This window comes from Pseudopipra pipra, chromosome 10 (assembly GCF_036250125.1).
Source record: "Pseudopipra pipra isolate bDixPip1 chromosome 10, bDixPip1.hap1, whole genome shotgun sequence".
Classification (NCBI taxonomy): domain Eukaryota; kingdom Metazoa; phylum Chordata; class Aves; order Passeriformes; family Pipridae; genus Pseudopipra; species Pseudopipra pipra.
The window spans coordinates 300,325-323,034 of NC_087558.1; the positions used below are offsets into that span (position 1 = coordinate 300,325).

General features: G+C 49.0%; 1 long non-coding RNA gene across 22 annotated transcripts in view; it reads left to right on the forward strand.

Annotated features, from left to right (window-relative positions):
- LOC135419341 (uncharacterized) overlaps window positions 1-22,710 on the forward strand; it is a 60,136-nt gene that overhangs the window by 21,072 nt on the left and 16,354 nt on the right. For 2 of the 22 annotated variants that reach the window (XR_010432932.1, XR_010432933.1), the window contains exons 4-12: window positions 510-744; window positions 2,291-2,324; window positions 3,529-3,628; window positions 6,535-6,644; window positions 8,474-8,732; window positions 15,943-16,217; window positions 16,972-17,092; window positions 20,668-20,865; window positions 21,121-21,780. This is a non-coding gene — a long non-coding RNA (uncharacterized LOC135419341). Of the gene's footprint in view, window positions 1-100; window positions 287-509; window positions 745-2,290; window positions 2,325-3,528; window positions 3,629-4,351; window positions 4,476-6,534; window positions 6,645-8,473; window positions 8,733-13,041; window positions 13,290-14,125; window positions 14,182-15,942; window positions 16,218-16,971; window positions 17,093-20,667; window positions 20,866-21,120; window positions 22,630-22,710 lie in introns of those variants that run through there. The other 20 variants (XR_010432930.1, XR_010432931.1, XR_010432943.1 and 17 more) reach the window with 20 other exon arrangements.

The following is a 22,710-nucleotide window of genomic DNA, read 5'->3' on the forward strand; positions in this document are numbered from 1 at the left end:
GCTGTCTGCGCGGCTGAGGCGAGTCCAGCGGCATCCCGGTGCCGGCCCCGCCGTGCCCTGGAGCCGCGGGCCCCCCGAGCCGCCCCCCGGGCCGAGCGGGGCTCCCAGCGCCGGGGCTGTGCCCTGTGCTGCTACCGGGCGGAGCTGCATCGTCAGATGCTGCACAGCACAGATCCCGCCACGGGGGCTGTCCGTGGGAGCGTTCTGTAACCAGCTCCACACCGAACAGTGCTCCCCTCCTCGCCCTCCCCTCACGCAGGGACGCTGTGGGGCTCAGTCTCATGAGGTACAGCAGCGTTCAGGCACAGGCGCTCCATTACAGGAACATCTGCTTCATCCAGTGCCCAGAGGGATAAAATAACTGTAAGGGGATGCTGCTTCTTTTTTAACACTTTGTCTTTTACCTCTTGGGTAAGAGCCTTTGTTCCAAACACAGTCCAAGCTGCCTTTGCAATCAGCGCTGTTGTGATCGCACCCTCGTGCACTGCATTATTTCCTTTCTTTTTCAGACAGTCTCGTTCTGTTCCTCCCCTTACTGAGGCGGGCAAGCCCCGGGGTGTTGGCAGCGCTGCGGTGTGGCAGCGGCAGCCCGGGCAGGCGATCCATGCGGTGATCCCGGCGGTCCATGCGGGGATTGAGTCACTCGCACAAGGTCACGCGAATCGCTGGCGCCGCCAGGAATAGCACCCGGAGCCTCCCGGCTCTCTCGAGCCCACCCTCGGCACTCCAGCCCGAATTCCCCTGGTGAGCATGATGTGATTCATAATGCAGCAGCTCTGCTGGGAGGCTGGCTACCTCTGCCATCCCGCTGCGGCTGCAGAGCAAAGCAGCCAGGCTCAGACAGCCACAGAGATTGCACATGCTTGTAGCAAAAAATCTAAACCCCAGAAATGGTATTTAGCAGCTTATCTATAGATAAAATGTACCAAATGGTTAAAAATAGGTTTTAAGGTTCTTGGCATACATCTTGAACTTTATATTCTTTGGGGTTTGCTGCAGTACAAAAATACCATTTCAATTACTCTGATTCTTATTGGCTTTTTCTGGTCTTTTTGTAAAAGTACCAAATTATCGATGGGTGTTTTTTGCTTTTAATTGTGCCTCTTGAGTGCTAAACCTGTTCCTGCTATTTGCTTGCAGTATGTTTAGGCTATGTTTAGACAAATGCAAATGTAAGTGGTTATTCAGTGCCTTTGGCGCTCTGAACAGAATGTACTGAACTCCTGGGGCTTGGTACAAAGCCTCGGCCTCCAGCACTAACAAAGCCTATGCAGGCAGCAGCTAAAATGTGAGAAATACCTGTGCTCGGCAGAGGGGATTTGGAGTAGCTGGGAGGGCCGTGGATCATGTGCCTAGCTTTTGTCCTATGGACTGGGTAAATGGAATAGGAGCACTCCTGCCCACGTGCTGTTAGCTGAAGGTGCTCTGCAGGTCTGGCCACGCTCACCCTGTAGCGCTGGAGCCGGCTGGCTTCAGCATGGGGCCTGTGGAGCCTTAACAGTGGGGAGTTTGCCAGCGAGGTTCCTTGCTGGCTGTATCAACAGTCAGCTCAGTGTGTTCCTGAAGCATAATGGAGGCTTTCCTTGGACAAACACCACGGCGCTGGAAGTGAAGAGAGCCAGCACGGTGCCACTGCCTGCTGTGTGTCCATTGGCAGCAGCTCGGGATTTTTACAGTTGTTTGCCTTCTTACCCAGCCTATTTTAAGCTCTGATGGAATAAGGATGGCATTTGATCACAGTACTGGGCACAACTGCTTGGCTTTTATAACCCGTGTTTTAAACCGGAGGTTTTTCCATGTGTGTTTGTGTCTTCAAATAACTTCAGGCTTGTGGCTTTAGACTTGGTGCTCTCTGCTGGCCTTTGCCATGGCCTGACAAGAGAGATCCTAACTCACTCCAGTGGGTGCTGGTTACTGAGATGAGAACCCCTCAGAGGAAGTGGAGAGTGATGATTGGGGGCACATAGAACAGAGCACTTCTGAGCCTCCATCCCGGGTCTAGGTCTCCTGATAGGAGTTGAAGATGTCTTTGTAACTGTCTCTTTATTTGTCATCTCTTCAGGTGTGCCTGTGTCTCCTGATCTTGGGTTTATTGAGCAGGTGGCACACTATGTACAGACTTTAATATCTGGTGCTACAGGATAAATCTCTCCCATTGTGGCAGCGATCAGCTGCTAATGCTGGGTCTAACACTGGTTCAGTGTTCATGTGCCTCTAGCACACAGAATGAACAGCCTCCATCTACCATGTCATGTACACTTAAAACTGGTGCTCTGTGTTTTACTCTCAGGTCTGAGACTTCTTCAAGCAACGTGTCCTGCAAGGTCGGTTCCACACTTTTCAGTGGTGCATTTGTGGTTACGGTGAAGCTTAGTCTTGGGTCACTTGTTTCAGTGCTGTGCAGAGCGAAGCAGCAGGCTTGCTGCTTCCTGCAAGTAACTGCAGCCAGGAGATGGAGGTTTGCCATCTGGGAGGAAAACCGGGAATGTCATTAACAGGAAGTCGGGAGAAAAGGAACCTCTTGGCGGAGAGAGGGACGGTACAGAGAGGAGGAGAGGCAGGGACCAGGATGCCTGTCATAGGTGCCTTTTGTCTCCTTACGGCATAACCTGAGAAAGTCTGGAAGCCAAATCACCAAAGCTGCTGTTTTAAGCTGTCTTTGAGTGGAAAGGAAATCCATGGGATATCCCTGCTTTATTCTGCATGAGTGCTTTCTAAGGCCCATGTCGATAACTGATATCCATAAAACAAACACGCATTAGTTGTCATTTGAAATTACATTTCTGCCCGTATATTTTCCTACTTTCCTGTTTTGATGGCCAAGTTTTTATAAAACCTCAGCTTTTGGTTTTATATTTCTGAGCTGCACATATATATACCAGCTTCAGGGCAATTGTGCACCACATTTATACACACAAATATCTGATACCTGTGACACCCTGCAATTGGGTTGGAGCCCTCACTCAGCCTTTAAAGCTGGAGCCCAGCTGGGGGCTGCTGGGCCACTGTGCTGGTGCTGTGTGTGTGAGGGACAATCACCTTTTGCATGATGTGAAATTACAGCTGATGAAACCTCCTGTAGGTTAGAAGGAAATCTGGAATAGCTGGCATGTTACAGTGAACTACAGTTTGTTCTGTTGGGGTCCCAGGGATGGCTCATTACTGCAAATGCTGTTTCTCTCTGGAAAACCTTTACTTGCAGTAAAGAGGCAAACTGTAGTGATTTGGCTGAATGCATAACATCCCAAAAGTAACTCTGCAGTCCCTAAAGACAAGGCTGTTTGAGTCAGCTTTTAATGAGAAGAATACAAAGAATTTGATCCTTTAAAAATCTAGCTTAATTCATTGTCTAATTTTAGAGTACAGCTCCTCTACTACAGATCCTATCTGAGGGACAGCTCAGAATCACTGAAGCCAAGGCCAACATCCTATCCCATCCTGATTTCACTAAATCAGATTTATTTCATTCCCCCAGTGGATCTGATTCTTACACATACTTCATTGCTGTGTCCTTTCTGTTGTTTTCAGGATTATGAACCTTTCTGCAGCAAGATCTGAAACAGCCAGATTCCAATTTAAATCAAAGTCCCTAGGATTCACTTCTGATTTCCAGTAAGGCTTCTTTAAGGTATTTATGATTAACATTATAATGTTATAAACATTTATTGTGGGTGTCTGAAATGCCATAGGAATTTTCTGCTGACCTTACAAAAACTTGTTACACTTCAGTACCCTTTGCTTATGATTTCCAAAATGACCTGTGTCCTGTATAAAAGCAATTCTTCACAAAGATTTGAACGTGTTTTCCAGCACTTCCTGGGGGTGTCCTTGATCCAAACTCTGGTTTAGTGTGTGTGTATAAGAAGCTGAAAGACAAACTGATTGCTTTCTGCAGCTCACCTCCATTTTTCCTCTTGTGCTAATGGCCATAAAGCAGACAAGTAATTGAGAAATGGGAGCTGAAGACAGTGCTGTGTATGTATTTGTGAGAGCTGGTTGTCCTTCCTCCTCCTCTCCTCTTTACTCAGCTGTTAATGGATTTGGATCCGAAATGGAGAATTTTTGTCTGGCTGACAGCTACCCTTGGCACTGCAGCTGCCACTGGCCCAGGGCTCCTGGCCCCGGACAGGCCACCTGTCCTGCTGTCCCTGCAGCAGCTGGCCCTGGGTGACCAGCCTGCTTTACCTAAAGGCTGATACCTCCATGGGCTGTGACACAACAGACTGAGCAGCTGGAGGCTTTGGAGCCTGCAAAAAACAACAGAGTTGGGTTTTGTTGCATTTTGAGCTCTTTCTGGGGAAGGCAAAAGCAACACTGTGGCTTTCCTTATTCGTGTGGTCCTGATGTGCAGTGTGGAGAGTTGCAAAGCACGATGGGAGCAGACAGTGTTTGTGCTGGTGACAGGGGTTGAAATGTTTCCTGTCATGGAAAAGATGAACAAGCCAGTTCCACATCACCTTTCTTTTCTGAGACCTGTGAGTACTGTCAGTTCCTGCTATTTTAATTCATGAGCTTGCTGCTCTGTGTGGTATTAACACCATGGCTGTGCGTGGTCCAGTGTCACTTTCCCAGGAGGGGATGAAGGGGGGGAGAGGGCACAAGCTTCCTGGCACTCCCTCCTCCTGTCTCTTGCCCTTCACAGTTTGCTGTGTTGTGCCCTGCTTGAGCTAAAGCAGGGACAGGAGAGCACAGAGACCACGATGGCAGCAGAGGAGGATGGCATAGAAGGACCTAAGGGAGAGGAAATGCAGGTGCCACAGGTAGAGAAGGCCAGGATGCCATGCTTGGTGCCAAAAATCTTGTTTATAGCTGTGGTCAGCACCCTCTGCTGAGGAAAGAACAGACCTCCAGAAGTGTTCTCTGTCGTGCCTGGCCGCAGTAGTCCATACCTCGAGCAAGGAAAAAGCCATCCCTTCCTCCTGACGGGTGGAGGAACTTTCCCTGTCCTGAAGAAACCCCCTCCACATGTGTCCCCTATAGGGGCACTGCAGGAGTCAAACTCCTGCTCAGGAAAGCTCCAAGGGAGGGTAGTGAAAGGCCAGAGATAAGCTCACCTGATGTAGCTCTGGGCTTTTGGAAGCTCATGTTGCCAGTCAGACATGATGTATAAACCTCATTCAACTGGCAGAGGATGCTGTACTGATGGATGGAGTCTCTGTAAGGATGAAATAGTCAACTAAATTCTGCTTCTGAAGGCCTTACACATGTGGAAAAAGAGCAGCTATATTTGCTGGGAGAACTAGTAGATGCAGAACCATCAGTCTCTGACCAGGAAGCACTGAAATACTAAATAGAAGAACTTGCAGGTTCTTTTTGAGGTTATATTTTCTTGCTACAATTGTAGGCAAAGAGGGCTGGATTTTTCCTGGCCATACACCTCCAGTGGAGAGCCGTGGATGCGTTTGCCATTCTTGTGGGCAGTCAGTATTAGGGTTGGCTGAACAGCAGCTTGTGTGGATGCACCAGGTGTTTGTTTTGCTCACAAACTTGGAGAATAAGATGCTGATTGCTCTTAAGGCTGTTCTTTTCATAGGTGTTCTGAAAGGGACAGTTGGACAAAAATCCCCTTTAGTGAATCTAAGACACTTGGGTCTCTTTTATTGTCAAGGAGGGAAGATGGCCTAATTATCTCTGCTGTGGTTGTTGCCCAAATCGGTGGTGCATCTCTTGAGCCAACAGATACCCTTTGCAACAGATGTTAGTGGATACAGAACCAGACCACCTGGAGTTTCCTTTCCTTTTGCTTCCATGGGAGCAGGGTCTTCTCCCAGCCCCCCTTAGCCAGCACGAGCTGCTCTTTCATAGACTGATGGATCCTTAACCAGCACGGTGGCTCTGTGTCTACTCAGTTTGCCCTGTGTTATCCAGCTTGCTCAGCAGCAATGAAGTTTTCTACTGCTTGATACCTTGAAAGTCTCCTCAAGTACATGGGGCAGCTCCTTCAGGAAGAGAAGCAGTGATTCAGTGCTGGAGCTGGCAGAGCCTACCCATTCCTTATACTAGAGCTTGTTCCTCTGTGTGTTTGTGCACTCTTGCATATCTCCTCTCCAGCATTTTATCTCCCTCTTCTCTTTAGTGCTTTATCTCACTGCTGCTCTTTAGTGCCCATTATCTCTTGTCAGCTCTCTGGCTACAGAGTGGAGGACACTCTTTGGGGAAGTGCTGAGAATCGGCCTCCTCTGGCATCTTCAGGAGTGCTGCACATGTGGGTGATGAGTGTTTCATGGGAATGTGCTTCTCTTACCGTGGCCATATAATACACACATAATCTTGCTGCTGTAGGCTTCTCTAGTACACCCCAGCCTTTGGTTTTCCCATCCCTGCCTGGGCTCTCTTTTGCAAGCAGCTGAAGGTGAGTAGCCTGGCTGCTGTCTGGCTGCATCCACCATCCTGATTAACTTTCCTCTTTCATTCATTAATGGGTGCATACCCACCTGTCTGGAAATCATTCTCCACCTCTGGTTGTGAGTGATACCTGTGTGTTTGGTTCATCTTCCACCTCATGACCCTGATTCTCCTCCCATTCCTAAACAGCCTGGCTCTGCTGCACACAAGAAAATCACACCACAGGCTGGAGTGAGCCAGGAAGTCTTGTCCCCAAGTGGCTTTATGCTCTTCAAAGATACCTGAAGGAGCCAGAGAAGGTGAGTGGTGTCCAGAATATGCAAATGCAGGTGTGTGACAAATGAATTAGTTGTCCATTTTTTGGTGAAATGAATAAAGCAGGTGTACCCAGACAGACAGGGTACTGGTGAGGGACTTCCTTGGTGCCTTTGGCTGCAGGAAGCATCTGCCAAACTGGGAGCCTGGTGGGCAGAGCCCAAATTCACGTTTGCCCCCAGTGCCACATTATTGCTTGTGGGCTCCTGCCCTCAGCCTGTGGTAACAGAAGATGAGTAGCTGGCAGGAAGGTAGCAAGAATGTGCTACTTAAACATAGGTTGCTAATGGCTGTGTTCCCAGTGCCCAGATGTGTGGCTGCTCTGGGATGCCGGGACCTCCCTCTCTGCTGCAGTAGACACTTCTATTATTAGCTTAGTGGCAGCTTTCCATATGCCAACACTCGTGACTGCAGGACTATTTAATTTTCACTTCTCTGAATTATTTAATTTGTCAGCTGTTGGCTGCTATTCATTAAGGGCCAAATGCCAAAGTCCTTACCTAGATTTTTTACTCTGTTAGGGCTGAGGCATGAATCCTGTCTGAACAGACCATTATATCTGGGCAGGATCGGAGGCAGGATAAGGTCTTGAATCTAGAAAGTCAGTCATTTCTAGGCTAATCAGTAGAAAACCCTCGTCTTCAGGGATAGGTGTCTAATCTCCCTTCTTCTGGTAATTTCTGTTTGGAGAAATGAACCATCAGTTCTGCTGAAAGCACTGCCACTCCTCTTTTGGAGCTGGACTGTGTGGATGAGGTGTGCGGTTGCTGGTGCCTGGCTGCAGGTCCTGGGCCCTCTCTGATGTGAAGAGCTGCTGCTGGGAGCAAATCACCCTGTGATTCACTGCTGGGGGCCTCTCTTTAATTATTGAGTGCCACAATAGATGTATATTGAGTTACCTTGCTGGCAAATATCATCTCCAGCATCTCGTGTAACTCTACAATATTCTTGATTTTCCTACTTGCATAACATGGTCTTTTTCAAAGAATCTAAAATAAGTCAAAAGGTGGGTTTATATATTGCTTCTCTAGTGGTACATGTTTCCAGAGAACAACAGGTTGTACACTGGTTTTGAGGGCAGTCTTCCCTGGCAGCATGGATGGCTCTTCTATAAAGTCAAGCCTGCACTTGGATGTGCAGCGGGATGAAGCAGGATATGTACGGCGCGTTTTCAAACCAACCAACCAAAGAAAACCAAAACCCAACCTCCCAAAAACTCAGAAAAGGAGAGAGCAGCCTAATTTTGCTCTCACTGCTCTGAAGTATTCCATTTGTCAGCTGTTGTTGTGGAAGACCTGGCTGACCTGTCTTAAGGGCACTGCAGCCTCTAGTTCTGGACAGTGGTGCACGACCAGAAGGTTGCCTGCATCTGTGCAGGGTCATACTGGAGTCACTGGAAGGAGCCCATGGAGGTGTGGGGGAAGAGAAAACCAACATACATGTTTGTAATCTTTCCCAGCTTGCAGAGAGGCATATGGCTGCCAGAGTTCCCTCATCCCTCCTCTGTCCTGCTGTCACACACAGGCTGTGAGCAGCAGTTGAGAAATTTGCCTCAGATCCCTTGACCTTTAGTTCCCGTAAAATCCTCTGGATAATGTAGTCTAGAGTGCTCACAGCCACGATACAACTTTTATATATGTTCTCTCTAAGTATAGCAAGCAAAACTTGTCATTCCTTATTTTGCAAAAGAAAAAACCTCCTGAATTTCATATAATCCTGGTGACAGTTTACAAAAGAAAGGAAAAACATTATCCAATGCCTAAATGGAAGGAAAGGCAATGCTGTGGTTAGTCGAACACTTTGTCATTCACAGGTTTCAGGGAATTTCAGGTGGCAGGCAGGAGTCGTGAGCCCGAGTTCCCTCCTGTGTGATGCCCCAGGTCTGTCCCGACAGCAGTGCTGGCCGGTGCTGACAGAGTAACTTCAGCTGGGATCTGTGGTACTGCTGTGTCCCTGGCTGCTGAGAGCAGGGAGGGAGGGCTCCATCTACTGCTGTGCGGGGAGAAGGCAAAAATAACCAGGATGGCATTCCTCTGCTGCACAGAAAAGCTACTGGGTACCATGAACTCCAGGTACTTTTTTTTTTTTTCTTCTCTCTGTGGCTTTCAGAGCCCTCCACATCCAATCTAGTTCCCTGCCTGGGACACTGTTACAGCTCTGTAGCTGGAGACAATCCACACTTGGCCATCATGGCACAGCAGGCAGGGGGTTGGAGAAAGCAGCAGGAAAACAAAGTGACTTGTACATGCACAGAGAGAACTGGGAGCAGAACCAGAAACGAGTCCTGATTTCCAGTCCGGTTCTCTGACGGGGTGGGGTTCATGCTCCAAAACGTGTTGAATGCAGAGAGTTCTTGGGGGGCTGCTGGAGCAGGGATGAGTTCTGGATAACACATAGTTCTGTGGCTTTTTGCTTGGTTTGCCACTGCTGTGTTTCTGAACTCCCTGTCCGTGTCCAGGCAGGGCTGTTTTCTCTGTGCGTGTGCACGGGCGTTTCTGGGAGAACTGAGCCCTGCACCAGCCGTAGGTCTCTCTTCTCCAAGCTCGGGGATGCAGAGAGGGGTGGGAGCTCTGAACCCATGGCCATGTGAGAGTTCTGCAAAGCATATTCAGGCCTCGATATTTCCCACTAAAATCCCACCCTCTGCTCTGCTGTTGTGCTGTAATAGTGGAGTGGGTTGTCCAAAGCAGCTGTGGCTGCCCCATCCCTGGAAGTGTTTGAGGCCAGGTTGGATGAGGCTTAGAGTAACCTGGCCTAGTGGAAAGTGTCCCCACTGATGGTTTGGGGCGGTGGACAAGATGATTTTTAAGGATCTCTTCCAGCCCAAACCAGTCTGTGATTCCATATTGAAAACTGAGATTTTCCCCCTGCCCTTTATCCTTGGATTCAGCTGAATTAAGCCCCACTGTGCTGGGTGAGATACTGTTAAATATAGCTGGTACTGCCCAGGTTGAATAGCTCCTGAAGGACAATGTGTACAGTGTGGGTCTAGAAAAACAGATTTCAGGATTTAGAATATATGGAAAAGGTGCTAATGTTCCTCTGCTGGTAGTGAGAACACATTATTCGGTGCTTGCAAGGCACATCAGAAGTGTCTGGATCCTTAGGCTTCCACAAAAAGCTTCACTGATAGTTCTGCACTGATGGCAGAAAGAGTTTGTGCTTGTGTTACTTGACTGCGAGAGCTTGTCTCGAGTTATGTGAACAGATGTTTCAGATTTGAGTTCAGTCTGGCAGAAAAGGGAGAACAGTATAGTCCCCAGCATTTCCCATCTTTTGCCTGGGAAAAAAAAAATCAGCAGTGATTTTCTTTTTTTTTTTTTTTTTTTTCTGGATTTTACTTTACCATGAAACTGAAATGCAAACTCCTGGAAAGGAGGAGAGATTCACTTTTATTCAGCTCACTACTTCTAGTTCACACCTGTTTGCTCAGCTGCCTTTTACTTCTCCGTGTTTTCACCTGTAGAGCTGCAGTTATCTCTGATAAACATCACAAGCCCCCCAGGTCCCCCTCTCAGAAGACATGGTCTGCTTTCCACATCTTGGTGTGTGTTACACAGCCAGGCAGCCCTTCATGTAGCAGCTGGTGTGCTGCTGCAAGAGGAACAGCAAAAGAAACTAAAGAAGTAAAATACTTCTCCTGACACAGCTGTCAACAATTACACTGTGTGAGGCTTCACTGGCAGAGGTTAGAGAGAAGCCCAGAGAAATCTGAAACAGCTTTCAAAAGAAAGCACTGAAAATATGTGCCAGAAACCAAGGAATAGATTGCAGATGGCAAATATACGTCTCCACGGACTGTCAGGGAAGAATTTGGTTTGACAATGGCTGTGATCTACCATGTTGCTGCTGGATCAGGCTGAGAGCAGCAATGTACAGAAATAATTAAGTCAGATAAGCGGGCCCCATACAGACTTTTTTTGGAGACTTCACCCATATACTCAGTGGACAGATCCCACAGACTGCTGGGAGGTGGAGGACCCTCCACCCTTGCTGACATTGCTGTGTTGTGATGCTGACAATAGGCTGGCATCCTGTTGTCAGTAAACCCTAGGGACCTGTTTTAAGGCAGATGATGTTGTTGTTGCTCCCAGTCTGGGACAGGGCAGCAAAATGGTCTGTTGAGGCTGGAGAGAGTGAATGGTGACAGTGGAATGAATGACACGTTGAAAAGTGCCCTTGGCATGTCCCTGCAGAGCTGGAGAAGATCAGATCCTCTGTGAGCAGTTAATGAAGAGATAAAAAGCGAGGGGAGTGCTTGCACCCAGCACCGGGAGCGTGCTGGGGACTGTGGGCACAGGCTGGCCCACCCCATCGCTGGGGGAATGAATCCTCTTGGTTGGGGGTTAGCCAGTGACCCTGGTGGCTGAGCTGCTGGCTGAACGTGGCCATGAACAGCTTCTCAGAGGCCATGAAATCTCTGGAACTGGAGGAAGCAGAGCTGAACATCTGGGTGTGCTCCCCGGGACTACTGCAGCCAGTGTGGCAGAGCTGTCCCCATCCTCAGGCCAACCTGGCCTCAGCTCAGAGCTCTCTCACAGTGAAGGAGCACAGAAGGAGTCAGTTGATTGTAGGCCTTCGTTTATGTGGCATCAGGGTCGTGCTGTAGGCAGTCTGTGGAAGTTTGCTGTTGTTGCAGCAGTGTTTGTATCTTAGTCCCTCAGCTTCCCAGGGCTTTCAGCACTGTGCAATGTGAGGAGTAGCTTGCCTTTTCCTTGGTCACCCCTTTCTTTCACAAAGCATCTGCTAGATTCTCCCAAATTAATAATTTATTCAACTCTCTCACACTGCAGCCTAAACCTTGCCCATGGTGATGCAGCCCACTAACAACAGCAGGTTTGAATAAGGCTGAAAGTTCCCCAGGTGCTGGGAGAAGATTCTGGAATTGTCCCCACTGCTGTGCCTGGGGGAGAGCTCGAGTGTGGTAGGAGATGGGGATCCGTGGGGCTCAGTGAGCACGTATGAAGTCGCATCTGAAATAGCTGAACTGTAATGTTTTCTCTTGAAAGAAGTGCTGAGAGAGGCCACAGATGCTTCCTTTCTGTGACTCAGAAACTTGCAAATCTTCTTTGATTCACACCTTATAAGTAAAATTAGCCTGTGCCTCACTGTTGCCAAACATTTTCAAAGCAAAGATACTTGTACAAAGGAATTCAGCAACAGAAATGGAATTTGCTCGTGGATCAGATTACTGTTATTTCTGACTGGGAGCAGCACCAGAAATACTTGCAAGGATTTCCACTTTGCCTTTGGAAAGGTGTGCATATTGTTGCCAGAAAAGTAGCTATTTGGGAGGATAATTCACATATGTTAGGGGACAGGGAGAGGGATGAGCCCCATGAGGCCGCTACAGTCATGAGTACAAGTGTTCAGCTTCACACTGTAACGTTCAGTCACTTTGGAACAGGGATCTTCAGCTGTTGCTGTCAGGAATGTTGTGACATGAGCTGCAATTGCTGCTGCTCAGATGATGTTTTTAGTCCAAGGTCTGAGCTTTCACTCAGTGTGGTTCTTGATGCTGCTTGTCCCAGGATCTCGGCATCCCACAGAGCTGTCGGACATCTTCCTGCACGTGGGGACGCTGCAGACAGGACTTAATGAAAGGAAGGATTTTCTTGGCATTTAAATTTGTCACATCATTTGTCACAATCATTTGTCACACTGTTGACTGTGATGTTACCTTGAAACATGAACTTACCATCAGTTGGGAGCATTGGCCAAAAAAATCTAGTATTTAAAATCCATGCTGGTCAGGGTCTATATTTTGCAGACAGCAAGGCCTCAGTCCCCATGATCATGTTCTCCTCGAGGATGGAGCTTGATCCATCCATGGAGCTGGGCTTGAAGGCCAGTGGACCCAGGCAGCCCTCAGAGGGGGGTTCCAGGCCCCCAAGCCTGTCTGCCCACTGGCAGCAACAGCAGCATGTCACAGTCCCCTCTGAATGCCAGGATGGAGCAGATGTCCCCAGCATTGTCAGCTGCCTGGGGTAGGCAACGACAGCTGTGACCCATGGGCTTGGAATTCAGAAACCTGATTGCTCGTAGTCTACAGGGGGGAGTTTTAGAATCAAACCACAGGGCTCTGATCGTACCCCGAAACGGTGATATAAATGTGGAAGGGACAGATGTCTGTAGTATAATACATATAATACACATTTCTATTCCTGGCAAACCAATAGTTTAAAGCAAATGAGTAAAAAAGGATTTTACTTAAGAAAAGGTTAGGCATGTTACATTGGAAATAGGACTGGTTATATTACTTTACCCCAAAATAATATCCTTGATATCTCTGGGTGTGAAGTGAAATCTTGCTAAGCAATGACGCATTTTTGTGTTCATCCTGGCCATGTTTGTTCCTTCTGCTGAATGGACTGTGCACAGAGAAGTGTCTCCAAAGAGTGAATTTTCTGGCCCTTTGGAAATGTATGAACGGGGCAGCACCATATGGACTTGGCATGCCCCAGGGATGGCTGTGGGAGCCTGGGAACATTCCGTGCCTGCAGCAAGTGTGGGAAGAAGGAAGGAGGAGAGCGGGGCGAGAGGCTGCAGGGAGCTGTGTGGGGATGGCACTGGGCAACACGGCTGCACTGGCAGGGCCCAGCCATGACCAGGTCTCCAGCACAGCTGAGGTGAGAAACAGGCCTTGTACCATGCCCCTTCCTGCCTCATGGGTCACAGCAGAATTGGGAGATTCCTGTGAAGGGCCACGGGCAACGTCTGGAGCAGAGGCTGCAGATAAAATTGCTGTCCAGAGCAAAAACAAGGCAAGTGCTGAAGGAAGGGATGGAAGAGAGGCTGGCTTTGTAAGCTCAGTGCTGTCAGCAATCAGAGGCTTCAGTTGTGTGTAGAGGTGGGAGCATGCCATGGCTTTTCAAAATGTACCACCATGAGGCAATGTATTTATGGCTCAGAAACTCCAAATGTTGTACTGAACAATGAATTAAAGATGAAACCATAGAGCTCTTGCACAAACTGCAGGTTAGCATAGGGCAGGTGAGCACAGAGCAGGTGTGCTCATCACAGGCAGACAGGCACACACCAAATATGTTCACAGAGAGCCTGCAAGAGGTGCATGCAGCCATATCCTGCACAGCAAGTCTGAAGCATATTTCTCTGAGGCAGAGCAATTGTTGCTTCATTGCCCTGACTTGCAACTGTAATGGCACCACGTTGGGTCTCTCATTCTGGATCTTAGAGAAAAACACCCTCAACTTGTAAATAACACATTCAGTTAAATAGGGTTTGTTTTCTGCTGCCCCAAGTGTGTGGTGCATCTCAGGGAGGTCAAGGGAAAGGTTCACATGACTTTCAGCAGGTGTTGTTGCCCACCTTATGTTCTGATTCACTTGCAAGATGTGCTCATTAGAGGCTGGGCTTGTGTCCCACTCTGGCAGCCTGAGCTGGTGTTGAGCATTTGATGCTTTCACTCCCTGACTTGTTAACCTAGGCATCTCCTTTTGCTCAGAACAGCAGCAGCACCAGCCTGACATCACCGGCAGAGGTACCTGCACAAAGGACCAGGTAATGCCACGCCACTGCCCCTCATGGTTTCTGAAGAGTTGTGTCTTGTGTTCATGCACTGGTGATGGTTAGTGATGGCTCCTGTGCCCTGGCATTGAGTATCACATCCCATTTTTGTGAAATGATGCTGATTTGCAGGCACAAGATCTCTTCAGATCTGTGCCTGCCCCAGTAACCGCTGTGACCAGCACAAGCCCTGGCAGAGGTGCCAGAATCCCCCTGTTTGCAAGGTATGCCAAGCTAGCAGGGCTCCTGCTTGTGGAGCAGGAAGAAGCATGAATGGGAGTGGATTGTAGAATTATTTCAGTCAAGAAAATTCAGGGATGTTAATTGCTGAACTGTCAGCAATTTCAGTGACTGCAGAGCACAATTAGCCTCTAATTTTAGTTTCATGCTAATGCCATTGTCAGTTCTCTCTGTGCAGCAGGTGATGTGGTTTTAGATGTGTCTCTGCAACTGCTTTGTGCAGGGAGTTGGTTCCTAGAACCTGACACCCAGCAGGGGAATCAGGCCAGTGTTTGGAAATGCTTTGAAAGGCCCTGGGGTTTTTATATGATTTGTTTTACTGCTGTCCCACTGCTGTCACTCCATGACCCACACGGGCACCAGCACAGTTTTCCCTCAGCTGATGCCCCACTTGGCAAGAGATAAAGCTCAGCACAGTCCTGTTGGGGCACTGGCTCAGAACTGAAGTGGGAGCTGCTCATGGCAGGGTGCCGCAGCCACGGGCCGCTCCAGGCCCGTACCTGTGAGCAGCCAGGAAGGACTGGGGTGTCCCTCAGGCAGTGGCCTCCTGTGGCTCTCTGCTGTGTGTCCCTGGGACATGCCAGGAAGGAGGGCCAGCTCTGTCCCACTGCTGCTGGCATGGTCCCAGTGCAGCTGGCTGCTCTCCTGGCTGTGCTCCAGGCCCAGCCTGCCCAGAGCCACCGGCACTGCCGAGGGCAGGAATTCCCACTGCCACTATTTGTGCATCCTTCTGCTCACAGGTGTCCCCGTGTTATCCCTCATGGATCCTGAACTGGTGTAAAAGTGGTGCCTAGTAGGGTAGCCTGGGCCCTCTGGAAACACCTGGGCACAGTTGAGTTTGGAGCACAGTGGGGAGGTTGGTTCTTTTCTGGAAGATACCAAACACGTAGATGGGAGCATGTGGGAGTTGAATGCCAGCATTCCTGCCAGGAGCTCAGCACCTCCATCCATTGGACTTATGGGGTGGAAAAAATGTCCATAGAACATAGAAGTTTATTTAAACATGTATTTGATGTTAGTGAGTGGACCCACAGCAGAGGTTTTTCTGACTTTGAAGCTGGTTGCTGGCATAGAGCAGCTGTGCTTTATTTGCAGATAATTGTTCTCCAGTGCATTTGAAGGTGGGAACATAGTGACATGTTAGCTGTTGACATGGTCTGGGCTTCCCTGTTGCACTCTCAACCATCCTGGAGGATGCACAGAGGCTGGAGGATGACAGGAATGACATAACAGGTTTTCCACAAAGACAACAGAACTTTGTGAAGCTTCAGAGACCTCCACTGGCTCATGCTGCTTCTGAGACATCCAAGACCATGGTCACTTATAAGTCCTTACAGCTCCTTATTGAAAGTCTGAAGGCTTTGTTTTCCAACAGAAAAACCTTTTCTGGCATTATTTGTGCTGGAGTGACCTTCAAACTGCTGCTAAAAATTGACAGCAGAGTAGATATGACAGCCCTGTCAAGGAATGGATAATCTCCCATCTTTAAATACACTTTCTATTTATGTTGGCCAGGTACAGACTTCTCAGGATTTTGCCTGCTATCCCAGACTAACACTTCAGAAGTGCCACCAAGGAAACTTCTCTGCAAATCTCTTTCTATTTCAAAACTTCTTCACTGAATAATGTGAGTGGCCAGATACATTCCTGCCTGTTGAAGCTCACAATAGAAGAATGTTCAAAAGGAAAAGGAAAATATTTGGAAAGTATTTTTTTTACTATCACACAGACCTGGAAATTGTATCAGCTGAGGAGATACACCAGTTGTTCCTTCAGCTACATTTTTTGTGGTTAGTTTATTTTTCATGTTTATCAGAATGTTTTAGTTCATACCTGAGGCACCTCAATCTCTGCAAGTGTTGGGTTCCCCCAGGAGGGGCCAGAGGCTCTGTGTGCCCCCAGATTGGCCAGCAGACATCTGCCTTGTGTTAGGGGAAACATGATCTTCCTGCCAGCTCGGACCCACGGGTGGGGATGGGAACACTGTGAAAACCTCTGCTTAAACACACACAGAACCCAGTGTTTCAGGATAAATACGCAAAATATACAAAGAAATGAGTTGCCTCCATTTTATCAGCAAAAAAGATGAGCATTTTTCAGGAAAAAATGATGTTGTTCCACACCCTTTTGTAGAAGCTGCTGGGGATGCTGGATTGGTCTCTATCCATGGGGTCCAGGCCACAAAGGGATGGTGGGGACTGCCTTGGCTTTACCATCTGACTCCAGGTCTGGCTTCTGGATTTTTCTGCCAGTGCCATCACCAGGGCCTAGCTGGAGTTAATTGAATTAAATGGGACACTTGCCAGGGACACCAGTTATCTCTTGCAGTCATTAGCACAAGAAGGGTGTAAGGATTAGCTCTTGTTTGCTGTCTCAGGTGTTAGTGGCAATATACCAGCTGACAAGTAAAGGTCTTGTCAGCAGCAGCACGTTCTGGAAGAGGCAGGAGCTTCTCCGGCTGATAACACACATATCAGTGTTTAAAAATGCAAGTATTCCTCACTTCAAATAGTTTAATGAGTTTCATTTCTTCTCTCTTTTCAGCTGGCAACCTGCCCTGCAATTCCCAGGGACAGCAAACCTGTGAGCCAGATGCACTCCCTGTGTGACTGAGGCTGCTCTCCAGCCCTGCTGTGCCAGCCCTGGGAGCGGGGCCGGCTGTGGGGTGAGTGAGGTGGGGGAGTCACATGAACTCTGCAGTGGGAGAGGGAGGAGCTGGACCTTTGGATTGTGAAGGATATTGCTCTGATAAATAATGAGCAGATTTAGCTACTGCAGGAAAGTGTGGGGATTTGTGGTTTGCTGTTTTGGATGAGAAGTCCTGGTCTTGAAGGTCTGTATGATTACTGAGGAAGCAATGGGCACGTGCCCGTGTCGCACCCACAGCAGTGCCCATGTCCTGTCTGCAGTGGTGCCCGTGCCCATATCCCATCTGTGGCAGTGCCCACATCCCATGTCCCACTAGAAGCAGTGCCTGCTCTTGGTGGGCCACATGAAGTGCTGCTGCTTTCTGGGACTGGGGAGCAGTAATGAACAAATAGAACTGAAGTGCTGGGGAGCACTAATGAACAAGAGGTCCTGCCAGAGCCAGAGGAGCTGTGGCTGATCTGGACTGGACTGGGTCCACAGTGGGTGAGAACAGCTGGGGCAGTTCCACAGCAAAGCTCAATCTTCTGGCTTTTTGGCTTCTTCATGGATTCATTCTCCCATGACCCACTTGTTATGGGAAGGCTCTGTGGTGACCCCTCCAGACTCTGAGTACTGGGAAAGGCCCTTTGCTTGGGACAGTAATTTTAAATTCTCTTTGAGGGGCCTTAAAAAGTGCTGAACTTTCAAATTAAATTCTTGTGATTGAGTATTTATTGTTGAACTCAGCATGAAATGTAGAACAAAGCCTAAATCTAGGAGGGATGCTCTGGACCTTGGCGCAAATGCTGACAGCATTTTTAATATGTGCTGTATTTTAGTGGTGAATGCTTAAAATTATTCTGGTGTTTTGTGTCCTCAGCTGTTTCTCTCTCTACTGTGGTTAGCCCTAGAGTCTGCACTGGAATGAGTAACACATTAGTACAGGGATTCTGTGGCAGTGCCGTGGAGGCAGAGCCCCGTTACGGCCCTGTCGTACGTCAGAAGAAGGGCTGACGAGTTCCTTGGTGCTCACACGACTATAACAGGGTCGACTGTCACCTGGGTGGAGCCTGCCTGTCCAGGATCACCAGTCTGAGCCTGTTCTGTCATTGGAAAATTGTTCATTCTCATGGATACGTCAGAATTAATGTTGTGTGGCGGTGGGAGCGCGGTTCAGTGCGGGGTCAGCGCGGTGCTGACGGGCACTCTGGGGCTGCCAGCCATGACCTTGGCCCAGCCTGCTGGGGCCAGTGCCAGTGCCCAGGCACAGCTGTTAATAGCTCCTATACTCTGCAGTAGTGTCAAGCAATATCAATATTCAGGACTTGGGCAAATCCAAACCCCCACAAAATGCCTTTTGTATTGTTTGACAAAATCACATTGGTGTTTCTTTCATGTAAAATATCCACAGGGTTTTGCTGCTTCCAAAGACAAATGCATTCCAAGTGGTAACTGCAGTAACTAGTAAAGAGAATTATAACTGCTGCTGACAGAAAAAACGCTGTAATGATATAATACAAGAAATAGCCTTCATTAGTGTCAAAATGAGGCAGATGTGAAACATTATGCTGATATTTCCTCAGGGGTAGCACTTAAGTAGTTCTTTGCTTGCAGAAAGGTATCACAAAAGGTTTGGATCAGAGTAAGTCAGCTGGAGTTTATCAGAGTTGAGAAATACGGCACAGAGAGAGCCTTAAAAGGTGCTCTTTGTCCCGGGCCCTTCAGTGTCCTGAGGGGCCACTGAAACATGAGCTGCTGGTACTAAGGGAAAAGCAAGAATGTTCAGCTGGGGGTGTTAGAGGAGAGGCACATACCCCACCACCCCTGCATGATGGGCACAGCCAGAGGCTCCGGGTTTTGCAGTGCAAGAGGATGTCAAGGCACTTCCCACACTTGTACAGAGGTATCCCTTAAAGGGGCTCTGTTCCCTGCTGCAGTGCCTGCTTTGCCTGGGGAGCACAGCTCAGAGGTGGTTCCTTATGCTGTCACACTGAGCTGCTCATGGTGGTGGATTCTTTTCTAAGAGGAGGTGTCAGATTGTCTAGCCAGCTGAAGGAATCCAGTTGGCAGGAGAGTGACTTAATAAGTCACTGAGAATTTTAAAAGCACTGTGGTTCTTTGTTTAACAGCCAGATTCTACAAAATTAGCGCCAGCTCTGAGATGATTTCTCTCATCACCCTCCCTGTTGTGTCCCCTGCTGTCCTGCATGTCTCTGCCTGCCCTCACTACCTTGTGTTGTCTGGTACAGATGGGTGCTGGGGTCACTCTGCCCATCCCCTGCAGGGATCATGCCAAGGTCCCCGTGTGCCCATGAGAGCCCAAGACCAGGTGGCCGAGGAGGATGAGCATCCTGGTGCCTGCTGCTCCTGCCCACTGTGTGTGCTCCTGCAGGGACTCCCTTCTTCTGGGAGGGAGAGTCTGAAATACCCCCCTGTGGGAATGTGGGACTTGTGTGGGCAGGTGGCAGAGGTCTGTCTGCTTATGGACACGGCTGGGCACGGAGAGCCCACATCCCCCCCAGCACCCTGCAGACCTTACCCAGGGCAGTTTTGGAAAGGGATGAGTTCAGCCACCAGGAAACAAGGAGCTTTGGCCACTTGTCACTGGTCACACTCAACCACTGGGGACTTCTAAGTCCAGTGGGAGTTTAAAACACTCAGAACCTGCAAACACCTTTGCAAGGAAAGAGGAACTCTCTGTGCTATAGCCCTAAACCTGCTCCACAGTTGCTCCTTGCTCCCAGGAAAGTGCCTTTTCCTTGATTTTTTTTTTTCTGGTCTCTTTTTTCCCTTTTCCTCTCTGTTGAGATGGATGAGGACAGGAGCTGACTGCCTGTACTGCTGCCTGTCCCTGGTGGGGGTAGGGCGACTCTTCCACTGCTCAGAGGTGCTGCTGAACCTTTTCTCTCTGCCTTTGCAGGGTGCTGTTCCCCTGTGCACTGACCAGGGCTGAGTTTGGGCATTTCACATCCCCCCCAGCCCTGAAGTGTTTTTCCAAAGATATTTCTTCCCTTCTCTTCACCTGTGCTCCTCTTCATACCTTTCCAGCTTTAAGAAAAGCATCCCTAATGGTTAGTGGACACCTCCATAGTGGGGGACATCACTTTGATCTGTGTTAGCAACACCACAGGGTTTGCTCCCAGCATGTCCTGCAAGGAGAGGGCTCTGAGTCAGCCCCAGATCTCCCAGCAATCTCCCTCCACTGGCTTTCCTCCCCGTGGTGTGTGTCAGACACCAGTGGGGCAGCACCATTCCAGGAGGGACCCTCTCATGGCCAGTGGCTCCCCGAGCCCTCGGGGCCGAGCTGCCCACAAGGTGCTGTTGGAGTGTCCCAGGGGTGCTCTGGGGAAGGTGGGGAGCCCCCCCTGCTCCCTGGGAGGTGAGATGGCTCCATGGTACCACGAGGACGGCTCTGTCCGAGTCTGGCAGCGGGGCTGCTGTGGTTTGGCTCTGTCATCCACAAACCTGTTGCTTTCTTTTTCAAATGTACCTTCATAACCTCAAGCAAACACAGATGTGACTGGAATTCTAGGCAAAGTGCACTACAAATGTTACCCCTTCCCTTCTTTTCTACCTTCTGCCATTTGATTTATTATTTCCTTTCCCTTTCAGGTCTGCTGTTTTCTAGTTGGAGTGATTTTTATAAAGCCTGTATTATAAGGAAACCCACACGTGAGGAAAGGAAGAAGGAATTAAATGGAAAACAAACCACAGGCCCAGCCATTAATCCTTCTGGGGAAAGCAGGGCCTGGGCTGCATTCTTCAGCATCCAACCCACTGTGGGACACACCAGGTGAAAGTCGTCAACAGGTACTGAAACAAAGAGGGAGTGAAGATTAAATGGGCACTTGATGGGCTCAATATAGACAATTCTACCCCTCTGCAGGGACTTCCAGAAATGGGGGGGATTCTGCAGCCAGTGTGATTTGGCCAATACCCAAAATATAACACAAGATTTGACAGTAGGGATTGCAGATAGAAAATGTAGCATTCTCTGGCACAGCTGTCATATTATACTAAGCCCGTTACTTCCCTTTAATCCTAATTAATACTCTCTCTTTCCAGTCTGAGCTGAGTCTCTGGTCAGCCATCGTTCTGGGGGATCTGCTGCTGCTCTCCCACTGGAGCCTGTTCCTTTGTGCTCCTTCCATGAGGAGCAGCCAAAATCATGAATTAAACATTGCTGATATTAAAGAGGACTCCTGGCATCTGCCCCAAATGGAGAAATCAACGTGTCATTCATTAAAGATATCCACACTTGTACAGGGAACACGTGTTTGCCAGATGGTGCCAGTTCAGGATTCCCAGAGGGAGCAGGAGAGGTCCATCCCTGCTGAATGCCAGAGCCACCCCAGTCCCAGGGTCCCCCAAGGGTCTTCTCTTCCTGCAGCCTGGCAGAGATGCCCCTGGGCCTCTCCCAGCTGAGGCTGTGTTGTGACCCCAGACTGCCAAGGAAAGTACAAAATTGATGTATCTTGGGGGAGGGAGGGAGGGGTGTGGGCTGAGATCTGGTGTCTCAAGACCATTCTTTAGACAGCGCTGATCCAGACTGTCTTATTCCCAGCATTTTTCAAATTGTGTTAGTTTGCAACTACACACAGTAGTCAGAGGTTATGACGTAGCTGACTTTAAAGGACACTGTAACAAGTGCTATGTACATATTCTATAAATGTTGTTATACCCTGTATTTTATAGCTTTAGACTGCAATAAATGGGGACAAACTATGTGCTTGTAGTGTGAGTGGAATGGTTTGGTCTGTGTTTTTTTCTAATTATAGAATTTCATGTTTATTCAAAGTAGATCTCTGCGTGCAGGTTATGAAGTATTTCCTTCCAAACACAAGATACTTGCAGTTCGAGTGGATCTTGACTTGCATCAAGGAATCAAAGCAGGCACAAGGAGAAGCAAGTACAGTATGTCAGACAGTGGGTCTTTAACTGTGCAGAAAGGAGCAGCACATCAGAAAGTGTCATTATTTCTGTTGCTCACTGCTGGGCACAGTGAGCCCGGCGCAGGGAGTGGGGCTGTGTGGGGCTGGGGAGCTCCAAGGCAGCACAGCAGGTTGGTGCGAGGCTCGTGTGCTGCTGTGCTGGAGGAGTGGTGGGAGGATGAGGGGGCCACATCCCAGAGCCCCCTGGGGATGGAGCCCACAGGGATTTGTGTCCAGCAGGGCAGGGCACCGTGGGATGCCCCGCTGAGCTCTTGGTGGGCAGTGCTGGCACCAGGCACAGCGCTGGGCTCTGCTGAGGGTGCAGCTCTGGGGATTGGCACAGATGCACCAGCATTGCACAACAATCTCTTTCTCAAACAGATCTGTCACTTTTTATATTTTCCTTAATTACAATTGCAGCTGCTCGTGTCTCAGCACCACTCTGCACGTGTCTGACCACAGCCCTGTCAGTTCTGTGCCGTGCTGTGGCGCAGCCCTGGGATGCTCACGCAGCCTCAGAACAGAACCCTGTGCAGGCAAACCTGAGAGAAGCTGGAGCAGCAGTAAGGAATCTGGGATTGGGAACTCACCACACTGACTGGTCTCCATTCCCAAGAGGACAAACTGGGGTCTTGTTTGCCAGGTTTGCATTTGAAAAAAGTGGCATTGTTCTGTTCTCCATTCTGGGTTGTTTTTCAGAAAACAAGAATAGTTTCTGAAATTT